The sequence below is a fragment of the Canis aureus genome, chromosome 18 (genome assembly GCF_053574225.1).
Source record: "Canis aureus isolate CA01 chromosome 18, VMU_Caureus_v.1.0, whole genome shotgun sequence".
NCBI lineage: Eukaryota > Metazoa > Chordata > Mammalia > Carnivora > Canidae > Canis > Canis aureus.
In genome coordinates, this window is record NC_135628.1 from 38,512,014 (window position 1) to 38,524,115 (window position 12,102).

General features: G+C 37.5%; 1 pseudogene; it reads right to left on the bottom strand.

Annotated features, from left to right (window-relative positions):
• Positions 1-10,591: 10,591 nt before the first annotated feature.
• On the bottom strand, positions 10,592-11,220 carry LOC144288343 (thymidylate synthase pseudogene; annotated as a pseudogene).
• Between the last annotated feature and the right edge of the window lie 882 nt (positions 11,221-12,102).

Here is a 12,102-nt window from a genome sequence, read left to right on the forward strand (position 1 = left end):
TAGAAGAGTCCCTCCCCATCCCTTCTGGGCATTAGCAACCAACAACTGGGTGATGGAGTATAAAAGCTCAGCTCTCTGCTTCCATATGGAGAAACTGTGAGGTATAATCAATCTCCCCTCAGGATCAGGCCAGGCCTAGGACTTCCTCCTTGAAACATCACCTTTACTTGACTTGGTCCCCTTTCTAATCCTCCTCCTTCTTCTCACTGCCTATTTGAATAGCACATCCTTAATAGATCACTTGTAGCCACATTCTTGGCTTAGGATCTGCTTAAGGGAGAACCTCATTTAAGCTATCATAATCACATAATCTGGGAAGAAACTACCTCTCCTACCCCGCAACCCTCGCTTAGTTTGCAAGAAAGAGAAAGATGTTTCATTTATTAGCAAAATGAGATTTTATGAGAGTCAGATTTATGTCTGCTACTCTATGAAAATTAATCAAAAAATGATAGCAATATCACCAAGTGGATCTAAAAGAATAGTAAGCATTGGCTGCAATGTTTCTGAAGAAGAATTTTAGAGAACAAATATATCTTACTTCTTGTCTTTCTGTTTTGTTTTGTTTTCCAGTGAAAGTCCTACTTTCTATCTTAGTTATGAAGCACCATATTAGGTTTTTCCAGGTTACATTAGGTTGAAAATGAATGAGCTCAAGAAGAGAATACCTTTCTCTACAGGTAAGTAGCATAAACGTATCTTCTACTGATTTTTGACAGGATAATCTCTATACATCTTGCCAATATTCCATTTAAAATTGGTCTGTGTGCCTGCTTCCCTTGCCCATAAGGCTAAGACAGCAATGCCCATAGTAACTGGGGCTGTTTCCATTGCTTTTAGTGGCCTGTGGAACAATCATGTAACAGTCTGAATACTAGGTAAACCTCAGCTCACTGTTAGGAACAGGGAAAAGAGAAAAGTGATTCAGGAGGACAAAATGTCACAGTTGAGACTGAATTAATCTTAAAGAGTTATGTCTAGATTGACTGCCTAATAGTGTATGGGGGATAAAAGAGAGGGATGCTCTCAATTTTTAGATCTTAAATTGGAGCTAAAATGCACACATTTCATCATTACAGAAGCCCTCGTCATCTTTCCTTAATACTTTTTACAAATACGATTAACATGTTGTGTTGATTAGTATTTATATGAGCTTTATGTTTCTGTCAGTTGTGGGGATTTTGGTTGCTGCTGATGTGTTTTATTCTGTCCTGTCCTACTGACTAGAGGACTGTTTTCTTTTTCTTTCCAAACTCCCCACAGAATGAGCATTAGGACTGTCTTATTCATTCCTGTGAAATAGATGATTACTGTAAAATCATATTTGCTTCAAGGTTTATAATTTGAATTCTTTCTTATTTATTCTAGAGTATTTTGATATTTAAGGAGCCCTGCAGTGACTTTTGTTTGAAAATATATTGAGTTATATACAGAAGTTTCAAGGGTTTTCTGAGTAGCAGTTAGTCTTCTTTACACAGTCTGAATTTCATCAACTGGGAAACTCGATATTTAGATGTACTGCCAACAAATATTGATTTAGTGCAACTATATATTATCTGAATCCTCCTCACTTTATTTCTACATATCTAGGAATAATTGTCTGGGTCCCAGCCACTTCTTTTACTGTGAAATCTAAAGGCCACATAACAATTCCAATAACACATTCAGGGAAGGTGAAAATGACAACAAGGAATGTTTTTGATTCTCTGTGATTGACTTGTAAGTTTTATGTCGCCTGCTAACTGCAGCTATGCTCTCCTCTGTGTTCTCCCATGGTTAAAGCAGTCCCTCTTATCCAATTGTGATTGACTGGAATTAGGGTAATCTCTGGGCCTCTATTTGAAAATCCTTGAAATTTTGAGATTTTTACTTTTGTCCAAAACACAAAACTAAGCATAGGGCCTTGGGTGTCATCTAACAGATCTGCAATTATAATGGATTTAGAGAAAAGCTTTGGACTTCTTCTTGTTCTTCTCTGTAGGATAACCCTGCCTCATTTCTAATCTTTAGGGCAGGCATCTATAATTCAATGAAATAAGGGTAAATTAAAGAGATTTTTAAAAAAGTGACCCCTTGCTGTTGAGTTGCAGAGATTCAAGATTACCTGGCTTTGAAATTCCCTTTTTTGCCTCTTACTGCTCAGACCTCTTACTGCTCAAATTGAGGGCTTGCCAGAGTTTTTGCAATGGCTGCAGTAGCTTCTCAGAACTTAACACTTTTAGGTGCTACATCTTTTATTCTTGCTCATTTCATAGTATTGTGGGTTTGAGCTTCTGGTATTGCAAAACTCATAATCCACTCATACTGAGGAATTGCTGAATGTATAAAACTTGAAATTGGACTAATATTCAAGGCCTTTGGACTAATATTCAAGCATGAGTTGCGGGTTAAACATGGCAGACTGACAAAGCCTTTTGTCTCCACTCCCTTTTTAAACTGGGATATGATTAAAATGGAGAGGATAAAATAATAAATAAGAGATGTCAAGAGAATTTTGGAAGATGAAAGTGTATAAAAGTCTCCTGCCTTGGCACCTAAGTGGCTCAGTGGTTGAGTGTTTGCCTTTGGCTCAGGTCATGATCCTGGGGTCCTGGGATCGAGTTCTGTATCAGGCTACCCTCTGGGAGCCTGCTTCTTCCTCTGTTTATGTCTCTGCCTCTCTCATGAATAAATAAATAAATAATCTTTAAAAAAAAAGTCTCCCACCATATGCAGCCGGATTCTTCTTCTATTCTAGAGAAGTTAAACCAGGCAAGATATGGTCTCAGGGTAAGTGGGCACAGCTGAGGAAGGGGTGAGGGGCACATCCAGAAAATAGATCAGTGAGTAAAGGTATACATATTGAATGAGGAATGCCTTAGTTCTTCTCTCCTGCTTGGTATTAATATCTCTAGAAGCCAGATTAATACTTAAATAGAAAAAATGAGAAAGAAATGAGTCCAAGAGAAAGATTTTCAGTGATTTGTGGGTGTCCCAGAAAAATGGTGAGTCAGCCTGCAGGAAAAAGAGAGGTCAGCCTTGGTCAGCCTGCAGGAAAGCCCAGAAGTCAGCAAACTCTGCCCCCACCCAGGAACAGATTTTTAATTATCAATGGATCCACCAAGATGACCAGGCATTTGAGGAAAGCCATTAGAATGAAAAACATAAGCCCAAAGCAAAGTGGGGAGGGCAGGGCAGAAGGAAATTCATGGGAAATAGAAAAATGCAAGGAGCATAAGAAAACATTAGAAAAAAACCCAACTATCCTAATATTGCCAAAGAGATGAGAGGAGATTGCATTTTTTTTTAAGAGAAGCAGGATAAGAAGAAAAGGGGAACATTGTAAAGGAAAAAAGCTCTTGGAAATTAAAACAGTGATGGAAGATAAATTTGAGGAAATCTCCAAGAAGTTAGAAACAATGCTACCAAGAAAGTGATGAAAAATAGGGAAATTGCTAGTGTTGGACTGGATAGGAAGAAAGACTTATTATTTGAAAGTGATGATTTTTATCTTTTTCTTTCCAGGGATTCTTTCTCTTATTAGTTTTTCTTGTCTTATCCATTGCTTTGGGCTTCCAGAACAAGGCTGAAGAGTAGACATAGCAGATATCCTTGCTTAGCTCCTGACTTAAATAATAAATACTTCTTACCTGACTAAAGATGACTCCTTATATTCCTGACTTACTTATTATTTTTAATCATGAATGAGTGTTGAGTATTGCAAAATGGAGATTACAGGGGCACCTGGGTGGCACAGTTCATTAAGTGCCCAACTCTTGATCTCAGCTCAGGTCTTGATCTCAGGGTCATGAGTTCAAGCCCCGCATAGAGCCTACTAAATGGAGATTTCTAAAATCTCCATTCAGAAGAGCAAATGGTTTTTCTCCTTAAATTTCAACCAGTATTGTATTGGCCCAGGAATAGAATAGGGGATTGAGAATCATAGTATAATAAATTGTAATATACGTTTTACTCAATATTTTTAAGATAAAAATTTATGTGGTCTTTATTATGTTGAGGTATGTTCCCTTTAAACCTCCTTTGTTGAGGGTTTTTATCATGAATGGATCTTGTGCTTTGTCAAATGTTTTTTCTGCATTTATTGAAACGATCATATAGTACTTATCCTTTTCTTATTGATGTGATGTATCACATTGATTTGTGAATGTTGAGCCATCCTTGCAACCCAGGAATAAATTCCACTTGGTCATGGTATGTGATTTTTTAAAATGTACTGTTGAATTTTGTTTGCTAGTATTTTACTAAATAGGCCTTTTGTTGGCTTTATGACAGAGCAAGGCCACTGGCATTAAGGAGGGCACATGATGGAATGAGCACTGGGTATTATACTATATGTTGGCAAATGGAATTTAATTAAAATAAAAACATTTTAAAAAAATTTAAAAAAAGACTTTGGGGTCATATCTTTGAAATCTAAACACCAAGGGAGATAGCATCCCTATGTCCCAGGTTTAGGGGAAACTGTAGGAGCCTCACTTTGGTGGCCCCTTTCTTCCAAGTTGTGAAACTACCTCCTTTCATGAATGTATGAGTTTGTTCTTCTTCTGGATAAAGCCAAGTAAAAGATGTGGCGACTGGTTGCACACAAATGCCAAATTCAATTAACTCTTTAACATTCCCTATGTGCCACAGAAGCATAATCTAAGAGAGGATTTAGACACCTCATGTTTAATTAAATTCTTCACATCACCCTGGTACAATTCCTTGTTTTGAATATTTTCAGCATGACTGGACATATGTATATCCAGATATGTCCAACCATGCTGAAAATATATTACTTCTATGGTCAGTGATTAGTCTTCTATTGCTTTTTTAGTAGCTATAAGAAAAAATTGACTTTACTTGGCCAGAACAACACCTGTTTGCCACAAAATTGTTCAAGTCCTAAGTCCAAGGTAGGAGCTAACACAGATCAGCGGGGAGAAGCTTTGTTACTATGAGAGATATGCCTTGGGGATGTATTGTGCTAATATGGATTTATTAACTGAATTCCATCTGAAGTTTAATCAGTCTTCAAAGTAAGGAAATGGATTAAATGTCATCTTATGATATATGATAGATGATATCAAGGCTTTTTTCATCTCAGACTGATTTTCTACTTTGGCATTTTTTCAGGAAAGAGAAGACCCACTTAGAAGCTAGCCTATATACCTTTGCACATTTTCTGTACTGAAAAGCTCCATCTTTATTTTTGAATAAACCTATTTTTATTAATGTTTATTTGCAATTTGAACAAAATGTTCTTCTTGGCTACATTTCAGGGCCTGAATATTTTTTCACTGCAAGTTTTCTGAATACACCGATAGATCAAATTATTATGCAAAGTGAAATTGTGTGTCTCTGTGTGTGTGTGTGTGTGTGTGTGTGTGTGTGAAATAAAATATAATACATGATTGACCAACTCATGGATTATGATGTAACTTTCCCCTCTTGTTATTGTGTGGTTCTGCAATGCCTGTAACTTTAAATTAATTAGAGATTATTTAAATAATTTTTGAAATAATTTAAAAATGATTTTTAATAATTTTTTGAAAGTGTAGTAAATACTCTGCTCTGGCATCACAACTATGATCAGCATTGAAAAGCCAGTGGAGTATAGTAAAACAACTGAGTTTTTAATCAATTTTTATATTTAAATTTTAGTTTTATCATTTATCAGCTGTGAGACTTTTTGACTCATCAATATATGGGGAAAAATAATACCTACCTCTTTAGAGTTTTTGTGAAAATAGTATTTATAAAGTATCTATTGTGCCCAGCATATAGTAGCGACTAAAAAAATGTCAATCTATTGATGTCGTTGTTACAGCAGTGGTTGAGATATATACCATTTATGATTCTCCATAAAGCGAGCCATTTGATTTCAGGATAACCAAATCTGTAGCTAATGTCAATAAAATAGGATTTGGTCAAGGAAGTCTAAAATGTTTTAAATTCTTTTAAGAGCTAACACAATGCTTCTCAACTTAAATGTGCCTATGAATCATTGGAGATTTTGTTCAGTGGTGATTCTGATTTAGTAGGTTTGCTTGAAGTTGGAGATTCTTCATTTCAAACAAGCTTCCAATGATAATGATAATGTTGCTGGCCCATGGAACACATTTGGTATAAAATGGCTCAGGTACTAGGCAAGCTCTTAGAATACTTATTATCACATACATGATAGTTCTTTTTAAATTGGTAATATACCACTGAACCTACTTTATTCAGTTATCCACTATTAAAAATAGAACATATTATTTTATATGCCACTCCTTATTTTTAAAGTATTTTCTGCTTGTCATCTACCAACTGCACAGTTACAGAAACATTAAAATGTACCAAATCCAAATATCTTGTCACTTGTCCTAAATATTTGGGGGCTGGTCCTATGATTGATTGATTAATTGATTTTTATCCAACTTTATTGAGATATGATTGACATAACATTATGTAAGTTTAAGGTGTACAACGTGTTAACTTAATACATATATATGGCAAAATGATTACCATCATAGCATTAACTAACACCTTCAATTAGTCGCATAATTACCATTTTGTATGCATATGTGGTGAGGACATTTAAGATTTACTCTCTTAACAACTTTCAAGTATGTAATTCAATTTTGTTTTGTTTTTTTAAGATTTTATTTATTAATTCATGAGAGACAGAGAAAGAGGCAGAGACACAGGCAGAGGGAGAAGCAGGCTCCATGCAGGAAGCCTGATGTGAGACTGAATCCCGGGACTCCGAGATCATGCCCTGAGTCAAAGGCAGACGCTCAACCACTGAGCCACCCAGGCGTCCCTGTAATAAGATATTGTTAACTATAATCATCATGCTGTACCCAGAGCTTATTCAGCTTATAACTGGAAGTTTATACTTTTTGACTTAACATCTGTCCATTTTCCCCAGCCCTCAGCCCCTGGTTAACCACTCCCTGCTTCTATGAATTAAACTTTTTTAGATTCCATATATAAGTGAGATTTGTCTTTGATTTATTCCACTTAGCATAATTCTGTCAAGATCTATCTATCTATTGTTGCAAATAGCAGGATTTCTTTCTTTATACATACCCATCAACAGTACACAAGGGATCTCTTTTTTCTATATCTTGGCAGACACTCGGTCAGTATCTCTTATCTTTTTGAAACTAGCCATTCTAACAGATGTGAGGGGATAGGTCATTGTGCTTTGATTTGCATTTCTCTGAGGATTGGTGATACTGAGCATCTTTTCATGTGTCTGTTGGCCACCTGTATGTCTTTGGAAAAATGTCTATTCAGTTCCTTACCCATTCTTATATATTTTTTTATCACTTCATATTTGTATAGTTCATGCCTACCACAGAACCTGGTGGGCAGTAGATGGTCAAGAATTGCGTGTTGATTATCATGAGACGTAATAAACAGTGTTAGATGAGTGGTTTTCTACCCAGGTTACATGAGAATTGCCTGGGGTTCTTTTAAAACATTTGGCCCTTCCCTAGACCAATTAAATCAGCATCTTTGCCAGCGAGTCTTGTAGATTTTTAAAACTCTCCAGGTGATTCTAATGAGCAGCCAGGACTGAACCACTAAAATGAGTATGACCAAAATCCGGACATTTTCTTTAAACATCCTACCTGTGGATTCCTTCAGGTCAATTACATAATTTTCATTATCCTATATCCTGTCTGTGTTCAGCATGAACCTGTTCTAGGGAGCCTCTGCTGCAAATGGTGAGCATAAAATGCCATCTGAGAATTTTAATTTTGTAACTATCTCTTGCTATCACAGGGCTATTTTTGTTTGTTTGTTTGTTTCCTCTCTCTGTGCTATGTAGCTTTTAAGGAACATTTTAGTTTTTTAATGTTCATTGGAAAAGAAATATATGCTTAATGTAAAAAAAATCAAGCAAAAATTCTTTACTTACAAGAATTTAAGTAAAACACCTTCCTCTCTGAACATCCTTCATTCCTACTCCATTCCACAAAATCCACCCCCATTATCTGGTAATTATCCATTACACCATCATATATATTCTTACATAAACACATTATACACGCAAACACTCTAACTCAATCAAATCACATTCCGTTGGCAGCTTGCATGTTCATTTAACAACATATCTTGAAGATATTTTGATTAGCACATACAGTTTGACTCCTTTCTTTCTTTCTTTCTTTCTTTCTTTCTTTCTTTCTTTCTTTCTTTCTTTCTTTCTTTCTTTCTTTCTTTTTCATTTTAAGATTTTATTTATTCATGATAGACATAGAGAGAGAGAGAAAGGCAGAGACACAGGCAGAGGGAGAAGCAGGCCCCATGCCGGGAGCCCGACTCCATCCCAGGACTCCAGGATCACGACCCCGGCCAAAGGCAGGCGCTGAACCGCTGAGTCACCCAGGGATCCCCACCTCATTCTTTTTAAAGGATGCATATCATTCCATCATGTGGATATATCATAATTTTTAAGCATAACCATTATATATGTATTATTAAGGTATATATAAAATGTTTCCAGTTTATAAGTACTGTATTAAAATCAAAGCCACAATGATCATCCTTGCACATGTCCTTACATAATTTAACCATTGTATCTGTTAAAAAATGTAGTTATAAAAAAAAATGTTGTTACATTGTCCAACTGCCACTTTCAGATGCTCTCATAAGGCAGTGCTTCCCCATCTACCCTCCTGGATTAGCTGAATATGTCAGTCTCCACTTCTATCTTCCCAGTGTCTCAAAGCAAAGCTTGTTAATCCCCCCACCATGGGCTCAGTTGTAACCCATTTCTTAGATTCATCCTAAGAGAAGATAGAGGAAGAGCAGAGGAGAAAGAAGAAAGAAATGCTGATTATGTTCCAGACACAGTAGTCCAGAAAGCAACTATACAAAATTGCTTTCTATAACAATTATAGTTATTTTTGCCTCCATTTTTTAGGTGATAAACCTGGCCCCAGAAATTAACTGATCAAGGCTAAGAGGGGTGGAATTGAGATTCAAAACCCAGGTTTATTTTGCTCTAAGCACTTAGTCTCAAAGTCTTAATCTCTTCTGTGCTCTTTGAGTGGTATAGCCATTGGGTCCTACTCACTGTGAATGAGACTGGGGTGACCAGGGTGACCTTTGAGCCCCAATGTCATTTTGTGAATTGCAGCCCCTCCTCTAAACTAGCAGTGTCAGTGCCTCTAAACTCTTTCATTCTTGTGTCTTGCTCCTATATCCAAGTTTCTCTTCCAGTACCTCACTTAGTGCTCTAAAAGTTCTTTTTTTTCTTTTTAAAGATTTTATTTATTTATTCATGAGAGAAAGAGAGAGAGAGAGAGAGAGAGAGAGAGAGGCAGAGAAACAGGCAGAGAGAGAAGCAGGCTCCATGCAGGGAGCCCAATGTGGGACCCAATCCTGGGTCTCCAGGATCACACCCTGGGCTGACAGTGGCTCTGAACCGCTAAGCCACTGGGGCTGCCCATAGTGCTCTAAAAGTTTTAAGGCAAGGTACCCTCCTTCACCATATATTAGGCAAGAAGTTATTAAACTGTCATTTAGCTACAGTGCATGATGTGTGTGTGTATGTTGGGAGGGTGTTTACATTAACTGGAGGTGACATGATGTCTGAGTTTCTGCTCAGTAGGGTTCTTGTTCAGCTTAGGTTCCCACCAGGAAGTTACTTTACCCAATAAAGGCACATACTATAAAACCTCTCCTTTGTAAAGAGGAAGAACAAAAGTGTCAAGCCAGATCATAGATACAGAGAGAACCAAAATGAGACAGGCAAATAGAGAAAGGTTCAATTCTCCATTTATAAATACTAGTAGCAGGTATTTCGCAAAGTGTTTTCCAGGGAGGACATACCTCCTTTGCAGTACTGAAGGTGAACTTTGAACAAGTGCATTGGAAAAAATAAGAATTTCCTGCAAACAATGACATCATCAATATGAGGAAAAAAAGATCCCAGCACAGAATAGTTTTAGGTAAGACAGCTGAAGACCCACAGAAGGGAAATTCATAAAAGAAACAAACAAACAAAAAAATTGCCTTTTCATATTATACCAAATTTTTGCCAGTGCTTTAAGGAAGAGTAATTAAAATTTAATTCTAATAACTAACCCATGTGAATCATTTAATGGTTATTTTTTTGTTTTGTTTTGCAGAATACTCTTTTATTATAGTAATATATAAAGCAAATATAACTTTAAATGTTTATATCCACAACTGTATATATTTATGACTATTTGGTGTTATTCAGCTTGCTCAAATTTAGGGGAGTAGCTTATATGTAATTCTTGAAATTCACTGACCTTCTTCATAAAAATGTGGGATTGAAATGCATGTGCATGTTTTTAAGAGTAGGTAAATTTTCACTCTCTGACTTTATTCCCAACATCAGCATTTTCACACATCCTTGTTGAGTTAACCAAACTCAAGGCCTTTTGTTACTAAGAGAACCTTTGAGGTTATGGTTACATTTGCCAGAGGCAACATCCTTAAATTTTAATGAACTACAACTACTGGTCAACCAATAGATATTTGACCTAGTTCCTTCACCCTTTAGGGCAAATGAGCTTTCCCTGGACATCTGGTCCAACCCCTGAAGACTGAATCTCCTTCAAACACCTCCTTTAAAGTCACTTTAAACAGCCATTTCCATTTTAATAGTCAGGTGAGGACTGTAACCCACAATCTGAAAGTCTTCCGCTTTAAAGTCATGGATCAGCTCGACTTTTTGAAGGATTTTGAGCTTCAGGAAAGGCCTTGGTTCTCACTGAAGCTGCATTTTCAGAGGCTCAACATGATTCAAGTAAATATGTGCATTTTCAAAGTATGTACAAAGTCATCTGGCTTCAGGCCTGTGAGGTATTGATCATATTGGTGAGCCTGGCATGTAGTTGGACACGTTGGAGGGCACAGTCAAGCCCATATGTCCTCACCTCCAGGACAGCTGGCCAAACACCTTTTGTAGTTGGTCTACTTTTTGCCTTGAATAATGTGAATCCTTATATTTGTATTCTGCCTCAAAGTGCCTCTCCACCAAGAGCCATAAACTGGGCCTAAATCCTCTTCTCTGTTGGAGAATTCCAGGTGTCCCAAGAAGTCTCAGGAGGCTTTGGCATCCCAGATTCGCACTCCCTTGGAAGATAGCTCCTTAGCATTTGTAGATCCCTTGATAAATCACAGCAACTCTTCCAAAACACCCTTTCGGAATGCACATGTTGTCAACAGCAGAGGAAATTTACCTCTCAGGCTGCAGTGTGCCTGCATGCTAAGTACCTCCAGCCTGCTGGTGCCAGGGTGCTCTGTCTTCTGGAACCTACAGCACAGGATGGACAATATTTGCTCAGGGTATTGCAGCTTCCTGTACAGTGGCGGCCAAAGGCTCAGCACCCTGCTTGTGCATGGTAGGCCAGGACAGCTGGCACTGCAGCTTGGAGACAGGGGTGGATAGGCTGCAGGCACCAATGTGGGGCCCTGGAGATGGGTAAGGTGGTGTGGCCTTTCTGTGCACTTCTTTTCCCCTCATTTACTTTTTTCTGAGAAGCCTGCTTTCTTGGACAGCCACTACATTAACACACATCTGGAGCCTTGAGAATGGTGTATGGTGCAGCAGAGTGAGCAGAGTTTGACTAGAAACAGACTATGCTCAGAATTCTAGATTGGTTGAATAATCATCTATATCAACTAGTATTTTCAAGGATGACCACAACAGTATCAGTCATCCCACATGTCTTTCTAGAACCTTTCCATTCTCACCTTAAGGGGTGTAGTTGATTTCTCCTCTAGCTGAAAATGGGTGGATTTGTGACTTTATCGTAACCAAGAATGTGACAGAAGTGACACTATATGACTCAGAAGCTAGATCGGAAAAGGCGATGTAACTCCTCCCCTTGCCTCCCACTTGTGACAAAAATCTGAATCACTGTGTAAGGAATCCAAGTGTGCTGGGGGCCACCATGCTATGAGGGAGCCCAAACTGGCTCATGTGGAGAAGCTCTGAGACTCTCTCTTATTCTAGACAGGTAGGTAAGTAGGTTAAGTAGGTAGATAAATAGACATCTTTTTTTTTTTTTTTTCAATTTGAAAGTAGTCATTTATTAACTGATCAGATTAAAAATCCTCATGGTAGATACCTTAGTTTCATCCTTC